Genomic DNA, 25,002 nt, shown 5'->3' with positions numbered 1-25,002 from the left:
CGTTGGCCAGGCTGGTCTCAAACTCCTGACCTCAGTTGATTCACCCGCCTCAGTCTCCCAAAGTGCTGGGATTACAGGCATGAGCCATTGTGTCCTTCCAAACATATTGTATTTTTAACAGAAAAAAAAGTTTCTAAAATTGCCTTTTTTAACATGAAGAAGCCAGGTGAAAAATGCCACATCTTGTATGATTCTATTTCTATGAAATGTCCAGAATAGGCAAATCCATAGAGACAGGAGATGAGTGGTTGCCAGGGGAGAGGGGATAGGGAGTGACTGCTGATAAGACAGAGCTTCTTTGGGGGTTGAAAATGTTCCAGAAGTGAACAGTGATGGTTGCATAACCTTGTGAATATGCTCAAAATCACTGAATAGCACATTTTTAAAGGGTATATTTTGTGGTATGTGATTTATATACCAATAAGTGATTTATTTAAAAATAATACAGTTTGAAGGGCTTAAGTAGAGGGATTAGGAAGAGGTTGGGAGGGAGTACATCAGATGGGGTAGGAGCTGTGATTTAAATTATAAATATTATCAAACTATAATTTTAAGAATATACATGTATTACTTTGTATATTAAAAAAAAATTGAAGGCCGGGCACGGTGGCTCATGCCTGCAATCCCAGCACTTTGGGAGCCTGAGGTGGGTGGATCTCCTGAAGTCAGGAGTTCGAGACCAGCCTGGTCAACGTGGTGAAAACCCATCTCTACTAAAAATACAAAAAAATTAGCCAGGTGTGGTGATGCGCAACTGTAATCTCAGCTACTCAGGAGGCTGAGGCACTAGAATTGCTCAAACTCAGGAGGCAGCAGTGGCAGTGAGCCAAAATCATGCCACTGCACTCCAGCCTGGGTGACAGAATGAGACTCCATCTCAAATAATAATAATAATAATTGAAGCAAAACAATAAAGTAAAAGAGATAGATGCAAGTTATTAGTAATCTAGTTTTTACTTGGGAGGCGGGATTCACAAGTATTTATTTTGTTATTATCATTCATAATCCAAGCATATTCTTTGTGTCAGAGGTTATATTATGACCTACAATTTGGATGTGGAAAATCTGAAGGAAAGGCCATGAAGAAGTATTGTAGTTAATAATTAAACCAGATGCTTTCTGAGAAAAGATTTAAAATGGAGAAATAAAACCCATGAGGAGTGTGCTGTCCTAGAATGACAGCGTCAGGAATGGACCTGAGGGGCCTCCTGAGCTGGGCACGATCCATAGTGCTTCTATCCCACTTCACAGCCCTGTGACAATTCACAAGTCAGTTATTTCTTCCTAAACTGTGACTTTTTAAATTAAAATATACACATAAAAGAGTGATAAAAACATTGTTCAGAAAAATGGTATTTCTCCAAGTAGCTTACCTAAAAATGCCCTTAGCCTGAATTGCATATACTGTGTTATAACTCAGAATTTTCTCATTTTGACATGGTCTGTTCTTATTTTATAAAAATAATAAAAGTGAACATTTTATATCATCAGAGCTTTTGCAATTTGAAATAGTAATGATGTGAGTCTGCTACTGTTAAAGTAGATTTAAGTCTTGAGTCAGATGAATGGCAAATCCAGCCCGCCACATGTTTTTGTAAGTAAGTTTTGTAAGCACACAGCTCCACACATTCATTTACATATTCTCTAGAACTGTTTTTTGCTGCAACTGCAGAGCTGAGTAGTTGCAACAGAAATTTTTCAGTTAGATGACCTACCAAACTGAAATTATTTACAATTTGACCCTTTATAGAAAAAATTCACTTAGATGAAGATATGTATTAGGTTGGTGTAAAGTAATTGCGATTTTTGCCATTACTGCAATTACTTTTGCACCAACCTAATACACATATCCCTTCGATGAAGATATATGCAAGTATCTCCTGTATTTGGGGCTTGGCATAGTGGCTCACACTAGTAATCCCAGCACTTTGGGAGGCCGAGGCAGACAGATCCCTTGAGCCCAGGAGTTCGAGACCAGGCTGGGCATACCAGAAAAGTTAGCTGGTTGTGGTGGCACATACCTGCAGTGCCAGCTACTTGGAAGGCTGAGGCGGGAGGATAGCTTGAGCCCAGGAGGCAGAGGTTGCAGTGAGCCAAGATCGTGCTACTGCACTCCATCCTGGATGACAGAGTGCTATCCAAACAGAATCTTGTTTTAAATCTGGAAAGAACACACACGTTGCAGGCAAATTGTTTTTCTGTCTCTTGAATTCTCACAGACAAGCACTAAAATCTGCTTAGCCAGTAAATAGCAAGCAGCCCCTGAAATATCAGGCCTCTTGGGGCTCTGTTTCTTGTCTTTTTTGAGAGAGGTCTCTTGAGGGCTACATGCACAATTCAAAGAACATAAAGCCTTTGACTTATTTATTGCCATCAGAGTGGTCCTTTCCCTGTCTTGGTTGTGAAGATAGAGCCTCAATAGCAGATGCGCGGCACTATGGGCTTCCCCAGTCTGTTGAGGCCTTTTCTACCCGCTCTCCCTGCTTCTGTGCCCTTTCTGACACAGTGGCTTGTCAAGTGGCACAGGCATTGTGCTACAACCTAACAGTGGAGTTTGTTTGAAAATTCGCATGTTGTGGGAGACACAGTCCTCTCCTGATGACCGTGTTTCTGGTTGGTTTTCTGTCATGAACCAGTGTGCTTTGGGGCACCTGCTCCCACTCTTAGTGGTGTGTGCACTCCCAGAGGTATGAAACTTTGAGGGATAAAAATGGCTTTCTGAACAAAAATATCAAACAGTGTAGAGACCTGTCAGATTGTTTGCACAGCAGATGGGGAGGGACGCATTCTCCCACCTTCATCTGCACAAACACCAAAGAAGCAGCCCTGACAAGTCTAAGCTGGGCCCATCAGCCTTTTCCTCAGGATTTTCGGAAGTAAAACTGAGTAAGATCACCTTAAAATACAAAGCCCAGATGCTGTTGGCAGCCATGTTTTTGCCTCTGTGCAGAAAAGAGTTAACCCAGGAAGCCTGGGACGGCTCCCCCTTAGCAAGGCTGCTTGCAAGGCTGGTCCTTGGCTGGAGTCTGAGAACTAGGATTACAGGAGGGTTTGCACCATTCCCAGAACTGATGAGAGGGGTTCACGGTGCTGAAACTGTTTTTGTGCAAATATGTGGTTTGTGCTGAACAGTGGCTTTCCCGTGAAGAGACTGGAATGTGGTATATGCTGGGCAGAAGGGGCCCATGTGACCAGCCCTTGATAAAAACACTGGATGCAGAGTCCCTAATGAGCTTCCCTCATTAATTAATTCCCTGGGGGAATTAAACGTGCCCGTGACTACTGGAGAGGACTCTTGGAAGCTCATGCCTGGATTCCCCTGGACTTAATGCCCTGTGCCTTTTCCCTTTGCGGATCTGGCTTTGTGTCCTTTCACTGTAATAAATCTGTGCATAGCTGTGGCCATGGCTCCATGCTGTGTCCTGCGAGTCCTCCCCCTGATCATTGAGCACAGACTTTTTATTGGGCCTTAAAAATGGGTAAGGCACTGACACAGGCTGCAGTATGAATGTTCGCTGAAGACGTGATGCCAGGTGAAAGAGCTGGGTGCAAAGGCTACATCTTGTTTGAGTCCATTTATAAGAAAAGTCCACAATAGGCAAATCCACGGAAACAGAAAGCAGATGAGTGGTTGCCAGGAGCTGAGAGAGGGGAATAGGGAGTGGGGTGGCTGCTTAGTGGGTACAGTTTTCTATTGCATGATGAAAATGTTCTGGACTAGTGATGGTCGCACAACATTGGGAATGTACTAAAAGCCACTGAACTATACACTTTAAACTGGTTTAAATACACAAATTTGGTTCCATTGGTCTTTTATACCAGTACTGTGCCATTTTGGTAACTAGTATAATTTGAAGTCCAGTAATATGATGCCTCCAGATTTGCTTTTTCCTTAGGATCGCTTTGGCTATTCAGGCTCTTTTGTGGTTCCATATGAATTTTAGGGTTGTTTTTTCTAATTCTGTGAAAAATGATGTTGGTATTTGGATGGGAATTTCATTCGGCAGACTGTAGATTGGGCAGTATGATCATTTTCACAATATTGATTCTGTGAGTATGGGATGTGTTTCCATTTGTTTGTGTCATCTATAATTCCTTTCAGCAGGGTTTTGTGGTTCTTGTTGTAGAGATCTTTTACCTCCTTGGTTAAGTATATTCCTAGGTTTTTGTTTTTGTTTTGCAGCTGTTGTGAAAGGGATTGAGTTCTTGATTCGATTCCTAGCTTGGTCGTTGTTGGTGTATAGCAGTGCTACTTCTTTGTGTACATTGATTTTGTAACCTGAGACTCGACTGTATTTGTTTGTGAAATCTAGGAGTCTCATGGAAGAGTCTTTAGAATTTTTTAAGTATATGATCATATCATCTGCAAATAGAGATACTTTGACTTCCTCTTTTCCAATCTGGATACCCTTTATTTATTTCTCTTGCCTAATTGCTTTGGCTAGGAGTTCCAGAACTATGTTGAATAGGATTGGTGAAAGTGGGCATCCTTGTCTTGTTCCTGTTCTCATCGGGAATGTGTTTAACTTTTCCCCATTCAGTATTATGCTGGTTGTGGGTTTGTCATATATCCACATATACATTATTTTGAGGCAAGTCCTTTCTATGCCTAGTTGTTGAGAGCTTTTATCATAAAGAGATGCTGAATTTAGTTTAATGCTATTTCTGCATCTAATGATCATATGGTTTTTGTTTTTAATTCTGTTTATGCGATGTCACATTTATTGACTTGTGTATCTATCACCTTATACAAAAAATCAACTCAAGATGTATCAAAGACTTAATGAGACTTGAAACCATAAAAATTTTAGAAGGCAATTTGGAAAAGCTCTTCTAGACTTCAGCCTAGGCAAAGAATCCATGACTAAGACCCCAAAAGTAAATGCCACAAAAACAAAAATAAGTGGGACCTGATTAAACTAAAAAGCTTTTTACAGCAAAAGAAATAATAATCAGAGTAAACAGACAACCCACAGAATGGGAGAAAATATTTGCAAACTACAGTCCAACAAAGGACTAGTATCCAGAATCTACAAGGAACTCAAACAAATCAGCAAGAAAAAAACAAATAATCCTCTCAGAAAGTGGGCAAAGGACATGAATAGACATTTCTCAAAATAAGATATACAAATGGCCAAGAAACATATGAAAAAAATACTCAACATCGCTAATCATCAGGGAAATGCAAAATAAAACCACGAGAGACCACCTTACTGCTGGAAGAATGGCCATTATTAAGAAGTCAAGAAACAATAAATGTTGGCGTGGATGTGGGGAAAAGGGAACGCTTATACACTACTGGTGGGAATGTAAATTAATACAACCTCTTTGGAAAATAGTATGGATATTCCTTAAAGAATTAAAAATAGATCTGCCATTTAATTCAGCAATCCCACTACTGGGTATCTACCCAAAGGAAAATAAGTCATTATGTGGAAAAGACACACATGCGTATTTATAGCAGCACATTCACAATTGCAAAGATACGTAACCAACCTAAGTGCCCATTGACTAATGAGTGGATAAAGAAAATGTTTATATATACATACGTGCACACACACACACACACACACCATGGAATACTACTTAACCATAAAAAGGAATGAAAGAATGTATTCTGCAACAACCTGGATGGAACTGGAGGCCATTATTCTAAATGAAGTAACACAGGAATGGAAAATCAAAAATCATATGTTCTCACTCATGAGTGGGAGCTAAGCTGTGGGTATGCAAAGGCATACAGAGTGGTATGGTAGACTTTAGAGACTCATAAGGGAAAGGTAGGGAGGGGGATTAATTTTTTAAAAATAAAATAAAAATATATGAATTTTGCCCAAATTTTTAAAAGTGTCATGGCTGGGCACAGTGGCTCACTCCTGTAATCTCAGCACATTAGGAGGCCAAGGTGGGAGGATTACTTGAGGCCAGGAGTTTGAAACCAGCCTGGGCAACATTGTGAGACCCTGTGTCTACCAAATAAATAAATAAATAATAACCAGGTGTGGTGGCATGAACCTGTAGTACCAGCTACTTAAGAGGCTGAAGATGGAGAATGGCTTGAGCCCAAGAGTTCAAGGCTGCAGTGAACTATGATCATGCTGCCCTACTCCAGTCTGAGCAACAAAGAGAGACACCATCTCTGGGGATAAAAAATGGCCATGATGATGAATATCACTTATGCCTTTTTATGCTTGTGCTAAATAGTTATGAAATACTGCTAAATTTTTGTGAAATAAGTTCCTAGAAGTGAATTTGCTTTGCAAAAGGGTGTGTTATACTTTCCGTTTTAATACATATTCTCAAATTGCTCTCCTGTAAGGTTATTTAGTTTACACTTCCCTACACAATGTACAAGATTATACTCATTCCCAATGCTGGATACATGTACTCTTTTGATCTTTTTCAGCCTAAGAGGAGAAAATGGCATTCCTTTTAATTCTTCATTGTAGATGAAAGTGAAGTACTTTTTATCAGTTTGTTAGTCATTTATATCTTTCTTCTGTGAATTACTAGTACAGTTGCTTTGCTTGCTTTTCTATTTGCATGTTCTTCTTTTTTCCTCAAAATTTTCAACTTCTTTTTTGTTTTGTGTTGGTTTTTATTTCTATCAAAGCTCAGTGTTCCCATAATCAAGTCTGCAGAGATCCTGATGAGTAAAACAGTCAGTCTGGCCTGGGAGCTTGTGCTTCCTGCTCCCCAGAGTCAAGCGTTTTCAAGTCACCTTGCTGATTTTTTGGCATTTACCTCTACATTGCTAAATAGCATGCTTATCACTGCTGTTTCTAGGTTTTCATTTTAGATGTTATATTTTGATCTCCTACTGTGAAAGATGAGGATTTATTTCTTTTCAGCCCCCAGCCTCTGTGCTTCCTGTCTTTGCATTCTCTCATTGTGGTTGTGTGTACCTGGAGTTCACATTAAGATGCTGTGAGTGACATTCGTAGATTAGCCATGTAGTAGTATACACTGCTGCTGCTTTTTCTTTTACACAACCTTTTATTCGCCCTCCACTTAAAATTATCTGTTTTTGTCTGTTTACTTAGTTTTCTTTTTCTATCTTTTTTTTTTTTTTTTTTTTTTTTTGAGGTGGAGTCTCACTCTGTTACCAGGCTGGAGTGCTATGGCACGGTCTCGGCTCACTGCAACCTCCGACTCCTGGGTTCAAGTGATTCTCCTGCCTCAGCCTCCCAAGTAGCTGGGATTACAGGCACATGCCACCACACCCAGCTAATTTTTGTATTTTTAGTAGACGGAGTTTCACCATGTTGGCCAGGATGGTCTCGAACTCTTGACCTCAGGTAATCCACCCACCTCGGCCTCCCAAAGTGCTGGAATTACAGGCGTGAGCCACCGCACCCAGCCTGTTTACTTAGTTTTGTATGTAAATGTCACTAATTCAACCCAACTCTTTGTGAGATATCCCCATACATCACAGGGGTCGGGGATCACAGCAGTGTCATCTTGAGATCTCTCTGGAGCCTCTGCTCTCCTCCATCATGGCCGCCCTCTGTGCCTGGTGCACAGATTTCCTGTTAGTTCTTTGCCTCCCTTTTTTGATCTTCTGTATCCTACATCCTATTCTTTTTCTTTTTTTTTTCTTTTCCTCCAGTATCTCCCTGAGAATGGGTTCATAGAAGGTAAAATTTTATGGCCTTGCATCTTTGTTTTACCCTAATGCTTCATGGTTTCCTTGGGTATAACATTTTAGGTCAGAAACTATTTCCCTTTATAATTTTGTGGGCATTGCTCCATTGTCTTCTATTTGCCAGTGTTGCAGCAAGAAGAAAATAATTCCAGTCCTTTGTGACTTTTTTCTTTCCAAAAGCTCATAGGAGGTTCTGGCTGTTCCCAGGATTCTAAACTTTCAGTGTGGTTGGCCTTGCTGTATAGCTTAAGGTTTTTTTTTTTTTTCTTTTTCTTTTCTTTTTTTTTTTTTTTAATCATCATGCTAGTCACTCACTGCACCCTTTCAATACAGTAATTCGTGTCTTTATTTTCTGGAATTATTTCATTGGTAATTTCTTCTACTCTGTTTTCTTTTTCTGGAGCTCCCTTTACCCTGGTCCCCTAATTATCATATTTTTTTCTCCTGTTTTCTATCTCTTTGCCTTATAGTTTTGTTTTCTGGGATTAAACTTGAGACTTCCCTAAGTTTAATCTTACAAATTCTATTAAATGGTTCATTTCTGCTATCTTTTTTTTTTGTTTTTGCATCCCTTCAATTTTATTATTTTTAATTGTGGCAAAATACAAATAACATAAAATTTACCACCTGAACCATTTTTAAGTGTACAGTTCAGTATTGTTGAGTATATTCCCCTTGTTGTGTAACCAATCTCCAGAACTTTTTCATTTTGCAAAACTGAAACTCTTACCCTTTAAATACTGACCTGCCATTCCCCTCATCCCCCAGCCGCCATTCTACTTTGTAGCACTATGAATTCAACTACTCTAGGTACCTCATATAAGTGAAATCATATAGTATTTGTCCTTTTTGTCTGGCTTATTTCACTTAGCATAATGACCTCAAGGTTCATCCATATTATAGCATGTCAGAATTTCATTTCTTTTTAAGGCTGAATAAAATTCCATTGTATATGTTTGCTCTCATATTTTTAACTTCTAGGATTTTTCTTGTTCCCTAAATTTTTTATAGCATCCTGTTCTTGTTTCCTAGATGTAATGTCACATACGAATTTCACTGAAGATTGTAGGTTGATTTTATCACCAAATCTCCCTACCTGGATTGTTTCCTACAGTCCCTTTGCTCCATTGGTATCTTTAGGTCTCTATCTTTATGCTCAAGGTTTGACTGCTCATGTTTAGTTGGAGGCTCTGCAAAGCTGACCACTGCCCGGACCTGTGTATGAGGCCTGCGACTATGGTCTTCATAGTAGAGAGCTGTTCCCGTGGCATGTCCATGACGAACTCCTGATGTCAGTGTCTTTAGGTCCTTCCTCTTGGGCTCATCCATTCCCCAGAGAAGGGCCTTCCAGTCTCCTGCTTGAGGGCTTAGACTTGGCAGCCGGGATGATGGGATCAGTCAGAGAAGAGGCCTGGGGATGGAGAGTGACGATCTCAGCCCTCACCTTGTAAATTCACTTAATTCCCTTGTTTTCGGTGCATCACTTGTGCCTCAACTGCTCGATATCCACCTGGTCCAGAGGCCTCATTTTATCCTCTGGTGTGCAGAGAAGAGAGAGTGTCTGGAGCTTTGGCTGCTATGTGAACAGATTTCTAACCCAGTCCTCCTGTTTTTAACCACCTTCATTCCCCCACCCGAAGCACCTCTTGCCACAAATTTCCTGAGCCTTTGGGGGATTTTGTACCATAAATCAGGTTGGGTCTTTGCCCTTCCCCACTGCTGTCTTGGGATTTAATTTGCTTAGGTCTGTTACGTTAGTTATTTCTTGTCCATCAACTTTTCAACTGCCAATGTTTTGTTTTGTTTCCTCTTCTCTTTTTCCTTGTCAGTTAATGCTTTTGGGGGAAAAAAATTCCTTTCTGTGGTTTCGTGGGGCTTCACAATGGAATGAGATTGTGAGTGAGTGCATGCATTTCATCGCTGTCTGCCTGGAGGCCTCAGAGAGCTTTATTCGTTTCTCCTGAAGGATATTAACCATATCTGTCACAGAGATTGCAGTTGTATCCTTTATATATATATATATATATTTGTGTGTGTCTATATATATAGACACACACATCTATACACACACACTATGTAAATACACATACCCCTTTGTTCTGGATGGCCATTTATTTCAGCATCACTTACTTCATCATCTCTCTTGAACTACCTGATAGGCCTAGGTATGAATGGGAACTGCGTGGTGTCTGGACTTGCTGTTCCCTTCTGTGGCTCTGTGGGTCTGGTCCTCTGCCACAGGTTGCTGCTGAGCAGAGAAATGAGAGTGTGACCTGAGTGTGGCACAGCGTCCTGGGCCCCAGCCAGGGCCCCGTGAGGGTCAGCCAGTGCTGTGATGTGCATTGTTGTGATGACTTTTATGCCCTGGCGTTTTTCATTATTTCATTATACTTGTTGGTTTTCTAGATAAATTATTACAAATAATGATAATTTTGTTTCTTCTTTCCAATATTTATACCTCTTGTACTTTTTTTGGTTTATTGCATTCATGACAGTCCAGAACAACTAATACTTATTAATGCTGGACATTGTTGTTTTATTTTTCCATTAATAGCAATATCTTACTTTAAATAAGATTTTTGTATTGTTTTCTGATGAATAGTTTATCAATTAAGGGAAGCTTGCATGTGTTTTGAATTTACTGAGTTTTTTTAAATCCAGAAATAGATAAGAATTATGGCAAATTCCTTTTTGACAGTTAATAAGCTATTCATATGGTTTCTTTTTAAACTTATTTTTTAAATCCAGAAATAGATAAGAATTACAGCAAATTCCTTTTTGGCAGTTAATAAGCTGTTCATATGGTTTCTTTTTAAACTTATTTATGTAATTAATAACGAATAGATTTTCTGATAGGAAAAAATTCTTACATATCTGGGGGCAAAATTCCAATTTGGTTATGGTGTATTACTGTTGTGGGAAATCTCTACTTGATTGCGGTTAATATTTAGTATCAAGCATATTATTTTTTATATTCTTATTGTTGAAGAGACATTTGGCTTGTGGTTGCTTGCTTTAAGTATAAATGAAGTTTTGTGTTAATAAGGGCTGATCTTTTTAGTTATGATGTTAGTGAGCTCTAAAACCCTGTATCACCTTTTTATATAGTCAAAAATGCAATTTAAGGGCCAAGTGAAGTGGCTCACACCTATAATCTCAGGGTTTTAGGAAGCCAAGGTGGGAGAATCGCTTGAGGCCAGGAGTTTGAGACCAATGAGGTCAACGTAGCAAGACCTTCTCTTACAAAAACTTTGTAGAAAAATAGCTGGGCATAGTGGCACTACATGCCTGTAGTCTTGGGTACTTGTGAGGCTGAAGTGGAAGGATTGCTTGAGCCCAGGAGTTCAAGGTTGCAGTGAGCTGTGATCATGCCACTGCACTCCAGTGTGGGCAACAGAGTGAGACTCTGATTCTTTAAATAAAAAACAAAAAACTAATAGGTATTTACTTTACTGCCTTCTCTAGTAGGGTTGGTGACAGAATTAATTCTCAGGCAAACTTTTTTTTTTTTTTTTGTGAGACGGAGTCTCGCTCTGTCGCCCGGGCTGGAGTGCAGTGGCCGGATCTCGGCTCACTGCAAGCTCTGCCTCCCGGGTTTATGCCATTCTCCTGCCTCAGCCTCCCGTGTAGCTGGGACTACAGACGCCCGCCACCTCGCCCAGCTAGTTTTTTGTATTTTTTAGTAGAGACGGGGTTTCACCGTGTTAGCCAGGATGGTCTTGATCTCCTGACCTCGTGATCCGCCCGTCTCGGCCTCCCAAAGTGCTGGGATTACAGGCTTGAGCCACCGCGCCTGGCCTTTTTTTTTTTTTTTTTTTTTTGAGACAGAGTCTTGCTCTGTCACCCAGGCTGGAGTGCAGTGACGCAATCTCTGCTCACTGCAAGCTCCGCCTCCCGGGTTCATGCCATTCTCCTGCCTCAGCCTCCCGAGTAGCTAGGACTATGCCCGCCACCACGCCTGGCTAATTTTTTGTATTTTTAGTAGAGACGGGGTTTCACTGTGTTAGCCAGGATGGTCTCGATCTCCTGACCTCATGATCCGCCAGCCTCCCAAAGTGCTGGGATTACAGGTGTGAGCCATTGCGCCCGGCCAAAGATGTTTTATACTCTGGGTATAAGACTCTGACTCTCCAATCTGACAAATGAAAACTTGAAGCTTTAAAAAAAAAAAAAATGGATGGAAGTTGGAAAACTTCTCATTTAAAAGTTCCAGACAATTTTTATGTTCTCTAACAGTGAAGACTGAAGTTTTCCCTGGGACTGATACTGTTGTTTTGGAGAAGGTCCTCTGAAAGGACCTGTTAGTTGTACAGAGGTAAGGCTAGGCCTCCTGTTCTCAGGGCTCAAGGTGTGAGTGGTCTGAGGCCCGTCAGCGACCCCTGTGCCTCAGTGGGAGATCGAGTGTCTCCCATCCCATGTGGCCACTTGATCTGCTGAATTCTGAGTCAGGTGTGTTGAAGTCTCTTACTCTTAACTGTGGTTTGTGTCAAAAGCTTTGATTTCTGAGAGATTATGTCGAACCATACATAAAGGTTTCTAGCCCTATCTTCTTGATGGTTTTTACCTTTAATTTTAGTTAGTCCTTTTAATCTTGAAGTATACATTTTACAATACTAACATTACTGTTTCCATCTATGTTCTGAGATTAAAAATCAGAGTTGGAGGCAGGGTCTGGACCCAAGTGCTCTTGCCAGGGCTGTTTTCTAGGGTAGAATGGAGGAAGAGCCTTGGGCCAAGACCACTGGCCACTGTCGCCAGGGGTGCAACCAAAAGTCAGGGCTGTGCCTGGGAGCAAGAGGGACTCCCAAGACCCAGAGCAGATCTGGAGCACTGTGAGTTGGAGGAGTCGGGGTCGGACAGCAGCCTGCAAGGGTGAGGGTGGTGAGAAACAGGGTGAACAGAGAAGGACAGATGTGGCCCACTCAGGGATCCACACCAGCATCTCGTGGCATCTGATGCCTAGTCACCAGCACGCATGGGGTCGCGCCTGCATTCGTGGGCTGACACTTCTGCAAGACTGAGCCTCGTAGCACCAGGGTGCTCCTGGACAGAAACACCCACATGACCAAGCAGAACTTCTTAGCAGCTGTTTAAAGGGATAACTGGAAACTCTCCATCCTAATTGGGCAAGATTACTTACCAGCTTGTGAAGTAGGGCATATGCTTAAAGTACTTTTTAAACATTTTTTTAATGATGCTGCTAAATGAAAGTACTTTTTATTTCACAGCAAGGATCCGTTTTTGCCAAATGAAGTTCACTTACCTAGCTCCTTTTATTGTTGCTTTGATGAAGAGGGGGTGTGGTCTGTCCCTTAAGCCTTGTTGTTCTTGATCTGTTTTTTTTTTTTTTTATGTTTATTTATTTTGAGATGGAGTCTTACTCTGTCGCCCAGGCTGGAGTGCAGTGGCACGATCTTGACTCACTGCAACCTCTGCCTCCCGGGTTCAAGTGATTCTCCTGCCTCAGCCTCCCAAGTAGCTGGGATTATAGGCACCCGCCACCATGCCCAGCTAATTTTTCTATTTTTGTAGAGACGGCGTTTCACCATGTTGACCAGGCTAGTCTTGAACTCTTGACCTCAGGTGATCCACCCGTCTCAGTCTCCAAATGTGCTGAGATTGCAGGCATGAGGCACCACACGTGGTCAGAAGATTTTTTTTTTTTCTTTTTGAGGCGGAGTCTCACTCTGTCACCCAGGCTAGAGTGCAGTGGCACAATCTCAGCTCACTGCCAGCTCTGCCTCCCAGGTTCACACCATTCTCCTGCCCTCACCCTCCTGAGTAGCTGGGACTACAGGTGCCTGCCACAACGCCTGGCTAATTTTTTGTATTTTTAGTAGAGACGGGGTTTCACTGTGTTAGCCAGGATGGTCTCGATCTCCAGACCTCGTGATCCACCCACCTCGGCCTCCCAAAGTGCTGGTATTACAGGTGTAAGCCACCATGACCGGCCTCTTTTTTTATTTTTTATTGTAGAATACACATAACATGAAATTTATCATTTTAACTGTTTTAATGTACAGTTCAGAGGCATGAAGCACGTTCACATGGTTGTGCAATCATCACTACTTTCTATTTCCAAAACGTTTTCGTCATCCCAAACTGAGCTCTGTAAGCTTTAAACACTGGGGTGGGGGCTTCCTATTCCCTGTCTTCAGCCTCTAACCACCGTTTTGCTTTGTCTCTGAATTTACCCATTCTGGGCACCTCATAGACGTGGACTTACACAGCATGTGCCCTTTGGTGAGGGGCTGATTTCACTCAGTGCAGCTTCCTCAGGCCCATCTGTGTTGCGGCGTGTGTCAGCCACGCTGCTTCTGCGTCCATCCGTCCACCTTCTTCTCTCCATAGCCCCTACCCCATTCTAGTTCAGGAGTTGTGGTTTTCCTTGTGTCTTCCAGAACCACAACTGGGAGACCGCCTGCCGCCATGGCTTGAAAACCCGTACTGACTCTGTAGCCAGCGGAGTTAGACCCATATTCCTGGCCTGTGTGGAAAGACTGGCTTTTTTTAACAGGAGTACTTAGCTGTTTTATTTATCCTCCCTTTTCTCAGAGGTATGGTATGCAGCTCCCCTCCCTGCCCTCACCACCACCTACCTGAAAAACGGGAAGATTAGGTCCTCCGTGTCCTTAAGGAAAAGGAGAGAGTGTTTTGGTTGCCAGCAATTTGGGCTCCAGGCCTTCATCAAGGCAACTCATCGAGGTCCACATTGGAGAATTAGAGGTGTAACAGAGGCAGAGGATAAGAGCGAAAGTTCCAGTGGGCTGTGGAGGGAGAGCAGAGGCCAGCATGCCCCCTGGAGATGGTGGCCGGTGGCTGAGAGGAACATCTAGGAAGACCAGAAACTCAGCCACCCTGCAGACTAAGGGCCCACATCCTGCCTCTTCCAACCTGCCAAATTCCTATGAAATGCGGGAGAAAGTGAGGGGACTCACAAGGTGGGCTTTTAGAGACCTCACTGGACTTTCAGTTAAAGGTTCTTGGCCGGGCACAGTGGCTCATGCCTTTAATCCCAACGCTTTGGGAGGTTGAGGCAGAAGGATTGCTTGAGCCCAGGAGTTCAAGGCTGCAGTGAGTCATGATCATGCCACTGCACTCCTGCCTTGGTGACAGAGTGAGACCCTGTCTCTAAAACGAAAGAAAGGTTATTATCATGAGTTAGCTTCATTTTCTGGCTTTCCAGGGTCATTTGAAGGAAATATCTATATCAAAACTGCCCATTTACACTTTTTTTCCTTGTAAATAGAAATACTAGATGTCATGCCAGCTTTAGGAAGGAAAAATAGGATTTTCAAAAATAAATATTGTCAGAAAGTGTCCTCCTCCTGGAGACTGAGGGTGATTTAAGTATCATTGTCTTCTTTCCTCCCGAGGGCTATCTGAGGCTGAGGGCCTCAGTAGGTCAAATATGGCAGCAACTGGTGCTACGACATGACACACCCAACACCAAAGCCATCATGTCACCATTCAGAAAAAGGAGGCTTTGGTATTTGCTGCTGTTCCCGCTCCATCCCCCAGGACAGCATGTGAGCCTATTTAGATAATTACAGTCCCAAGTGAATCTGCACTGAGCATTTTTTCCATTCCCTTACTCATGAAATGTTGTCCATTTGGGAAAAAGAAGTAATTTCACCACAAGACACTCACGATTTTAGAGGCTGAATTCCGCCTTTCTAAGTATAAACTAAACTTAATCTTGGAACAAAATTCCTTTGAATTAATTCTTTAGTTATTACATATTATTTTCTTAGTAAGCACATCCAAAAATATAGAAGTGCTGTTTCCTTTAAAAAAAATTTCACTTACTAAAAATGTTCTCTTTGGAGTGCTAGAACTTTGTGGATTAACTTATGACTTAACGTCTTTCCACATAGGCCAGGAATATGGATCTAACTCCGCTGGCTACAGAGTTGGAAAGGGTTTTCAAGCCATGGTGGCAGGTGGTCTCTCAGCCAGAACTGTGGTTCTGGAGGACACGAGGAAACCCACAACTCCTGAACCATGATGGGAATTGGGGTATTGAGAGAAGAAGGTGGATGGGTGGATGCAGAAGCAGCATGGCTGACACACACGACAACACGGATGGGCCTGTGCTGAGTAAAAAGAAGCCCGTCATCAAAGGGCACATGCTGTATGGTAGAGGGACACAGTCACGCGTGTGTTGTTGGGAGACAGAGTCTAAGGTGGAAGAACCTCTTTGAGGGCAATTTGGCAGAATCCATTAAAATGGATTCCACCTGTGTGTAGAGATGTGCTTGGGAGGATAATTATTGCACTGGTGTTTGTGATAACGAAAGACTGGAAACACCCTAAACGCCTACTGTCTCCATCCATATGATGGGCCTGCGTGTGTCATCAGAGAATGAAGTAGGCAATGGTGACGGAAGTAAAGCTAGCAGTGATGAAATATTTACCGTGTGACCGACATTGTCTAAGTGCATTTGGTCTTGACCACAATTCCATGAGTTAGGCATTTTATATCCAGTTTACGAATATGAAACCAAAGCAGCAAGAGGCTCCATGACTGCTCAAAGTCACACTCTAGTAAAGGTCAGAGCTGGGACTGAACTCCTGCTGTTGGGCCCAGCATCCGGTCCCTTGGTCTCTACACTGAAACTGTTCCTCCAGATGTCATGAAGGACCTAGCTCTGTATATCTTGGTAAGGGAGCAGAACATGCTGCCATCTGCATAAAAGAGGGGAACTATGCATGCATGTTTGCGTAAGTACAGGGCAGCACTGTCCTGTAGAACCTTCTGTGATGATGGGAATGTTCTAGATCTGTGCTGGCTGAACCTTAGCCACAGTGGCTGCTGAGCACTTAAAAGGTGGCTAATGTGCCTAAGAAATTGAATTTTAATTTTATTGTATTTTAATTTTAAAAATTATTAATTTTTTTCTTCAACTTTTAACTTCTGGGGTACATGTGCAGGATGTGTAGGTTTGTTACATAGGTAAACATGTGACGTGATGGTTTGCTGCACAGATCAACCCATCGCCCAGGTATTAAGCCCAGCATCCATTAGCTATTCTTCCTGGTGCTGTCACTCCCTCCATGCCCCCAGACAGGCCCCAGTGTGTGGTGCTCCCATACATGCGTCCATGTGTTCTCATCATTCAACTCTCATTTATAAGTGAGAACATGCAGTGTTTTTTTTTTCTCTTTCTGCATTAGTTTGCTGAGGATAATGGCTTCCAGCTTCATCCATGTCCCTGCAAAGGATATGATCTCGTTCCTTTTTATGGCAGCATAGAATTCCATGGTGTATATGTCCCTTATTCTCTTTATTCAGTCTATCATTGATGGGCATTTGAGCTGATTCTATGTCTTTGCTCTTATGACTAGTGCTGCAGTGAACATATGCATACCTGTATCTTTATGATGGAATGATGTATATTCCTTTGGGTATATGCCCAGAAATGAGATTGCTAGGTCAAGTGTTATTTCTGCTTCTAGGTCTTTGAGGAATTGCCACACTGTGTTCCAGAATGATTGAACACTCTGACCAACAGTGTAAAAGCATTCCTTTTTCTCCACAGACTTGCCAGCATCCATAGTTTCTTGACTTTTTAATAATTGCCATTCTGACTGGTGTGAGATGGTATCTCACTTTGGTTTTTATTTGCATTTCTCTAATAAGTGATGTTGAGCTTTTTTTCATTTGTTTCTCAGTCACATGAATGTCTTGTTTTGAGAAGTGTCTGTTCATGTACTTTGCCCACCTTTTTTTTTTTTTTTTTGAGACGGAGTCTCGCTCTGTCGCCCAGGCTGGAGTGCAGTGGCCGGATCTCGGCTCACTGCAAGCTCTGCCTCCCGGGTTCACACCATTCTCCTGCCTCAGCCTCCCGAGTAGCTGGGACTACAGGCGCCCGCCACCTCACCTGGCTAGTTTTTTGTATTTTTTAGTAGAGACGGGATTTCACCGGGTTAGCCAGGATGGTCTCGATCTCCTGACCTCGTGATCCACCTGTTTCGGCCTCCCAAAGTGCTGGGATTACAGGCTTGAGCCACCGCGCCCGGCCGACTTTGCCCACTTTTTAAAGGGGTTGTTTTTTTCTTGTAAATTTGTTTAAGATTTTAACTAAACAGCCACATGTGGCTGCTGGCTGCTCTTTGGGGCAATGCAAGGTAAAACACAGAAGGTTGTAAAAGAGAAGATCACTGGATTTTGTGGTTTGCAAACCCTACCTTTAAAAAAGCTTCTGCAGGCCAGGCATGGTGGCTCACGCCTGTAACCTCAGCATTTTGGGAGGCCGAGGCGGGCAGATGGCTTGAGGTCAGGAGTTCGAGACCAACCTGGCCAACATGGCGAAACCCCAACTCTACTGAAAATACAAAAATTAGCCATGCATGGTGGCATGTGCCTGTAGTCCCAGCTACTCAGGAGGCTGAGGCATGAGAATCACTTGAACCTGGGAGGCAGAGTTGCAGTGAGCCGAGATTGTGACACTGCACTCCAGCCTGGACAACAGAGCAAGACTCCATATTGGAAAAAAAAAAAGAAAAACCTTTGCAGAAATGTCAAGTTGGAAGAACAGGTTTCATAACTGTTTATTTCAGAACCACTGATTTAATCTAGCCACTTCATCTGAAAGATGAGAAAACCAAAGGCAGAAAAGATGAGTCATTTTCCTGAAGTCACACTGAGTTGCTTTAGTGAGAGGAGGAGGAGCTGGTCACGGTTTGGGTTGGTTTGTTACTCTTTAGAGCAATGGACATTTAGGTTAGCCAGGGGCTTCATTCAGTTTGATGTCAGCTCAGTTGTTAGTGTGGGCAGTCGGTTCCTGGAAACTGCAGCTTTGGGTGAAACCACATACCATAAGCCATGAGAACTCAACTGTGGCTCATATCAGTTAGCCTACAGTGAAACTGGTTTTGTGACACAGCACATCACCATTTCACTTAACATCACAGTGTCTTAAGAACCTCTCGATGACATTAAGTGAGGACTTACTACAAAACAAAGAAAGAACCAGATTTTTGTCTCCTGGGCCTACCCAGAACTCCATGAGGAATCTTGTAGTGGCTCACCCTTTCCTGAAGCCCCAGAGTTCATCCTGCCTCCTGTACACCCCAACCTCAGGCTGTGCTGCCTGCCTGCACCACAGCATGGGTAAATCACATGCGGTAGGACCACACTTCCTTGCAGGTGTACTCCTCAGCCCCTCACACATGGAGGGCTTTAGAAATGTTTGTGTGGACTCTACTCCCAGCCTCAAGGGCTGAACCGCTAGTGAGTTGTGCAGGTGGCTTATGAGAAGGTGTCTCCAGCATTTCCTTGGGGGAGCTGCTGGACACAGGTAAACGTTCAGCAAGGAGCAGGATGGGGCTTTGGGGGGCTGCCAGTCCACTGACCCTAGGTGACTCCAGGAGGAGAGGAGCCAGCAGAGCTTTGCATAGTTATGACAGTTTTTAGAAGCAGCAAGCAAGGAAGAAGAGAGGAATTAATGAAAATGAGGTAGCCAGCTTAACAGAAAGGCAGAAGAGGAAAGGAGAGGAAGAAAATTCCGGGAAAGTGTTTGTCCAGAGGCCTGGAGCATGGTCCTGGGGACAGAAGATGGCAGGAAATCGTGTGGGTCCTGAACTGAGGGCACAGAGAAGACCTGCTCTCACGATGCCACAGAAGAACCAGAGGCGCCTGCTGAGCCACGGGGCTTCGCCTGCCTTCAGGTGCTGTGCAAGGCCAGCACTACCTGAGCTGCTGGTGGGCCAGAGGAAGTGGACCTAGCCAGGGGGCAGGAGGTGTTGACCTGTGCTCGCAAAGCAGCCAGACCCTGTGTCACAATGCCAAAGCCAGGGAACCTCAGGGAGGAAACGCCGCAGGTGGGGACTCCTGAGTGTTTGTCAAATGAAAACAGAGGAAGTAAGAAAGATGGGGCCCCAGCCACTCCTGATATGTGAACTCCTGTGATTCTGTCTCCAGGGAGAGGCTGTGCAGCATCCGCCTGAACATGTCTGGGACACAGCTGTCCTCTTGCCATGGGAAGGCTCTTGCCCACAGAGGAGTAAAGGGAGGGGCGCTGCTTCCTGGACCAACTCACCGTGGTCGCTGTCTCCTCTTTCCCAGTCTCAAACCCTCAGTTCCGTCAGGGCAGATAGTGAGAGGAACCATTTAAAAAGCGAATTATGACCGGGCGCGGTGGCTCAAGCCTGTAATCCTAGCACTTTGGGAGGCCGAGACGGGCGGATCACGAGGTCAGGAGATCGAGACCATCCTGGCTAACCCGGTGAAACCCCATCTCTACTAAAAAATACAAAAAAAAAAACTAGCCGGGTGAGGTGGCAGGCGCCTGTAGTCCCAGCTACTCAGGAGGCTGAGGCAGGAGAATGGCATAAACCCGGGAGGCAGAGCTTGCAGTGAGCTGAGATCCGGCCACTGCACTCCAGCCTGGGCGACAGAGCGAGACTCCGTCTCAAAAAAAAAAAAAAAAAAAAAGGCAAATTATTCCAAATCAATCTCCAATTAAAATCCCAACAAACTTTATTCTTGAACTTAACAAAATAATTAAAAATTCACCTGGAAGAAGAAACAAGAAGAAAGTATAGAGAAAGAGTGCTGATGAAGGCAGGTTGCCCTGCCTGATTGGAAAGGTGCGACGAAGGCCCCCTTCACACGTCATTCTGCCCACCCTAGCGTTGCAGAAGGAAAGGCACAGTGGAAACAGCCATGAGCATGGCCCCTGCAGCGCATGTTTCAGAGTAGTAATGACATTGAACTGAGTGGGTTGAGGAGGTCTGCATTTTCTTAAATTTTAAAAGATAAGCAGGCTGGGCATGGTTGCTCATGTCTGTAATCCCAGTACCTTGGGAGGCCAAGGTGGGCGGATCATGAGGTCAGGAGATCGAGACCATCCTGGCTAACACAGTGAAACCCTGTCTCTACTAAAAGAAAATACAGAAAATTATCCAGGCGTGGTGGTGGGCACTGTAGTCCCAGCTACTCAGGAGGCTGAGGCAGGAAAATGGCGTGAACCCGGGAGGCGGAGCTTGCAAGTGAACCGAGATCGCGCCACTGTACTCTAGCCTGGGCGACAGAGCCAAGACTCCATCTCAAAAAAAAAAAAAAAAAAAGATAAGCAGAAGTTGCCAACCTTGATTTGGGAGATAATGAGCCATATAAAATAAAAAGAAGGTGACTAAAACAATAACATGAACAGGATCAGAATTGGAATTCCAAGGAACCCCAGAGTTATTTGCTTGGGGGACAATAGGTTGCTTTCCACCACCACAGAGATGTGATTCACTCCTTTGCATCAGATGTGAAAGAAGTCAGGTCAGGTGTTGTGGTTGCTATAGCTGTAGAGCAAACCACCCTGAAACACAGTGGATTAGAATAACAACAGTGTTCATTTTGTTTGGGCATGACTGCTGTCTGCTCCTTGGTCACCAGCCCTCATGGCTGCCGCTGGGACAGTGGGGCCACCATCTCTCTCCATGCAGCCTGTATACTTGGCCAGCGTGAATTTCCACATACCCCAGGAGCCTCAGGGGTCCAAGAGAGCATTCCCAGAATCCTGGGTAGGAACTTCAAGCTTCTTAGGAACTGGCCTTCTGAGTCCCAAGTCACTTACTCCACATTCGAGCAAATTGTTAAGGCCAGCCTAGATTCAAGGGGAGGAGAATTGGACTCTGTCTCTTAAATGGAGGATTTCTCAGAATCTATAGACGTCTTTAACCTATCACATAAGGAAAAAAAACATTAAGGCCTGCCTTTCTAGCAAGGGTTGAATTGCATCTTGTTTCCCTCATTTACAGCCAAATCTTCTTCAAAATTTTTGGAATGAAAAGGATAAGGCATTCCTTTACGATCTGTTTGACACAGAATCATATAATTACTAGAACTCTTATTCATTCATGACTTTGGAATCCACATTGGCCTATTTTGTCTATATGTGATACCACATGTGTATGTGTATATATATATATTTTTTTGTTTGTTTGTTTGTTTGTTTGTTTGTTTGTTTTTGAGACGGAGTCTCGCTCTGTCGCCCAGGCTGGAGTGCAGTGGCACGATCTCGGCTCACTGTAAGCTCCGCCTCCTGGGTTTACGCCATTCTCCTGCCTCAGCCTCCCGAGTAGCTGGGACTACAGGCGCCCGCCACCACGCCTGGCTAATTTTTGTATTCTTAATAGAGACAAGGTTTCACCATGTTGGCCAGGCTAGGCTGGTCGCGAACTCCTGACCTCAGGTGATCCACCCGCCTCGGCCTCCCAAAGTGCTGGAATTACAGGCGTGACCCACCGCACCCAGCCCACCACTAATATTTTTCGTAATGTGTATTATTTTTAAAAATGTGTAATTTGTAAAAGTAATACATGGTCATTGTGAAAAAATGTAAACACACACATTAAGGTGAAGAAGAATTGAGTTAAATGTCAGCTCACTTAATTTGGTTCCTACTTCTGGCATATCAAAATCTTTTTGGATACTAACCATCTATTAATTTGCTATTCTCTATCCTTCCCAGACTTCTCTGACCACATTAGAAAATGTAGAGATGCACAGGTCCAACCTTTTAGGTTGACGTGTATCAAATAATGAGTGAAAAACATCAAGTACCTAGAAGGTGCTGCATATAGCAAAGCCATCAAAAATCAGAATATCAGTTTTCCCATGAGCTTTACAGGAACATCTGAAGATTAGCAAATGGAGTAATAGAATGTTTTTTGTAAAAAATTTTTTAAAAGTTTACTCAGCCTAGGCTGGACATGGTGACTCATGCCTGTAATCCCAGCACTTTAGAAGGCCAAGGCGGGTGGATCACCTGAGCTCAAGAGTTCGAGACCAGCCTGGCCAACATGGCAAAACCCCATCTTTACTAAAAACACAACAATTAGCCAGGCATGGTGGTGTGTGCCTGTAATCTCAGCTACTTGGGAGGCTGAAGCAAGAAAATTGCTTGAACCCAGGAGGTGGAGGTTGCAGTGAGCCGAGATCATGCAACTTCACTCCAGCCTGGGCGACAGTCTCAAAAAACAAATAAATAAATAAATAAATAAATAAGTTTTCTTAGCCTAATTGATAGATAATTCAGATATTTTCAGCTCCCCATTTTGAACAGTAATGCTGCAGTAAACGTCCTTGTGCGTGTGTCATATCTGTTTCCTCTATACCAGACACCTAGATGTGATATTACTGAGTCAAATTGTATTTTCATTTTCCAAAACATACTTCCAGTTGCGTTCTTAAAAGCCTGTATCATTTTATGTTCCCATCAGCCAATATAAGACTACCCATTTCCCCACATCTTCATGAACCGTATGGATTAAGAGTCTTTTTCAATTTTTGCCAGTTTAATGGGTGAACATGATACATTACCATTTTTTTTTTCTATGAGACTGAACATCTTTTCGTACATTTCAGACTATTTGTGTTTCCTCTTCAGTACGTTACTGGTTCATTTCCCTGCCAATTTTTACTTGAGTTATCTGTCTCTTTCTTAGTGATTATAGGAATATATTCTGGATACTAGACATTTGCTCTCTCTCTCTCTCTCTATACACACACACACACAAACACACACACAGGTTTTAATTTTGTCATACAGAAACTTAATTTTTTGTAGTCAGATTTCTCAGTCCTTTCTTTTATGTTTTTTGTTTTGTTTTGCTTTTGTATTTTGTGCCTTATATGGCTTTCTTTCCCCAGGATTATAATCTTAATTCTGTATTTTCTTTTTATAATGTTATAATTTTAGTTTTTAAGCTTAGCCATCTGGAACTCATCTCTAGGAAACAAGCAGTGTGGGAATAATCTCTGAGAGAAGGGAAACTCCTGCAGTGATGGCCAGCTCACCAGTTCTCTACCTGGGAACAATATCCACCGCCCAGTGCAGGGAGCTGGCTTCTGACCAGAGCATAGCAGCCCCACTGGCTGAGGAGATGGTGATCAAGCAGTGACCAGAGAGGGCAGCTGAAGCCACACATTTTATGGAATGGGATGTCAGAAAGGAGGATGCTATGAAGAGAGGGGACCCAGGAGTCTATGTGCAGGTCACCACAAGTCCATGGCTAAGGGCTGTGATCTCCGTGTGCAGGACGAGGCCACGCGAGGTTTACCAGCTAGCCTGAGATTGGAACAGAGATACTGAAACTGGATGTCTGTGGCTGGGCCCAGTGGCTCACGCTTGTAATCCCAGCACTTTGGGAGGCCAAGGCAGGCAGATCACCTGAGGTCAGGAGTTTGAGACCAGCCTGGCCAACATGGTGAAACCCCATCTCTACTAAAAATACAAAATTAGCTGGGCGTGGTGGCAGGCGCCTGTAGTCCCAACTACTCAGGAGGCTGAGGCAGGAGAATCGCTTGAACCTGGGAGGTAGAGGTTTCAGTGAACCGAGATTGCACCACTGCACTCCAGCCTGGGTGACAGAGTGAGACTCTGTCTCAAAATAAATAAATAAATAAATAAATAAATAAATAAATAAATAAAATAAGTAATAAAATCGAATGTGTGTATACACCAGTCCCAGGCAAGGACTGAACACTGAATGCACAGCAGGGGAAGAGCACAGGCTACATTTGCTGAGATTTCACATGAACCTGCTTATGTGTGCGTTTGCTTTGTATTCTCTCTCACCAGACCTTTAATGTAAGTGTGGTCCTCCCTGGGCTCTTACTGCACATGCTGAGCTCCAGTGAGGAATGAACTGCTTTTATCCTCTGTGATCTGTAAACTTACATTTTCCCGAAAACTCAAACTGATTCCACAGCTGTAATAATAAAGACCTATTGGGAAAACCCCAGAGAGATCCTGGGAATGAGGTTGTTTAGATCACCATGAGCCTGAGACAGCTGGTTCCTGCAAGAACGAACGTACAGAACTTTTTTTTTTTTTTTTTTTTTTTTTTTTTTTTTTTTAAGATGGACTCTCTGTTTTGTCACCCAGGGTGGAGTGCAGTGGCGTGATCTCGGCTCACTGCAACCTCCACTTGGATTCAAGCAATTCTCCTGCCTTAGCCTCCTGAGTAGCTGGAATTACAGGCGTGTACCACAACGCCTGGCATTTTTTTTTTTTTTTTTTGAGATGGGTCTCCCTCTGTCGCCTAGGCTGGAGTGCGGTGGCATGATCTTGGCTCACTGCAACCTCCACCACCTGGATTCAGGCAATTCTCTTGCCTCAGCCTTCTCCAGTAGCTGGGACTATAGGCACGCACCACCATGCCCAGCTATTTTTTTTTTTTTTTTTTGTATTTTTAGTAGAGACGAGGTTTCCCCGTGTTGGCCAGGCTAGTCTTAAACTCTTGACCTCAGGTAATCCGCCCACGCCTGCTTCCCAAAGTGCTGATATTACAGGCGTGAGCCACTGTGCCTGTCCTAATTTTTTTTTTTTTTGAGACAGAGTTTGAGACGGAAT

The 25,002-nt window shown here is 43.3% G+C and overlaps 1 protein-coding gene across 4 annotated transcripts in view; it reads left to right on the top strand.

Annotated features, from left to right (window-relative positions):
* LOC105491089 (uncharacterized) overlaps positions 1 to 25,002 on the top strand; it is a 133,459-nt gene that overhangs the window by 64,485 nt on the left and 43,972 nt on the right. The window lies entirely within an intron of this gene.

Source organism: Macaca nemestrina, chromosome 17, assembly GCF_043159975.1.
Source record: "Macaca nemestrina isolate mMacNem1 chromosome 17, mMacNem.hap1, whole genome shotgun sequence".
In the NCBI taxonomy this organism is placed as follows: domain Eukaryota; kingdom Metazoa; phylum Chordata; class Mammalia; order Primates; family Cercopithecidae; genus Macaca; species Macaca nemestrina.
The sequence above is the reverse complement of the archived record's forward strand: the minus strand, read 5'-3'. Positions and strand labels throughout refer to the sequence as shown.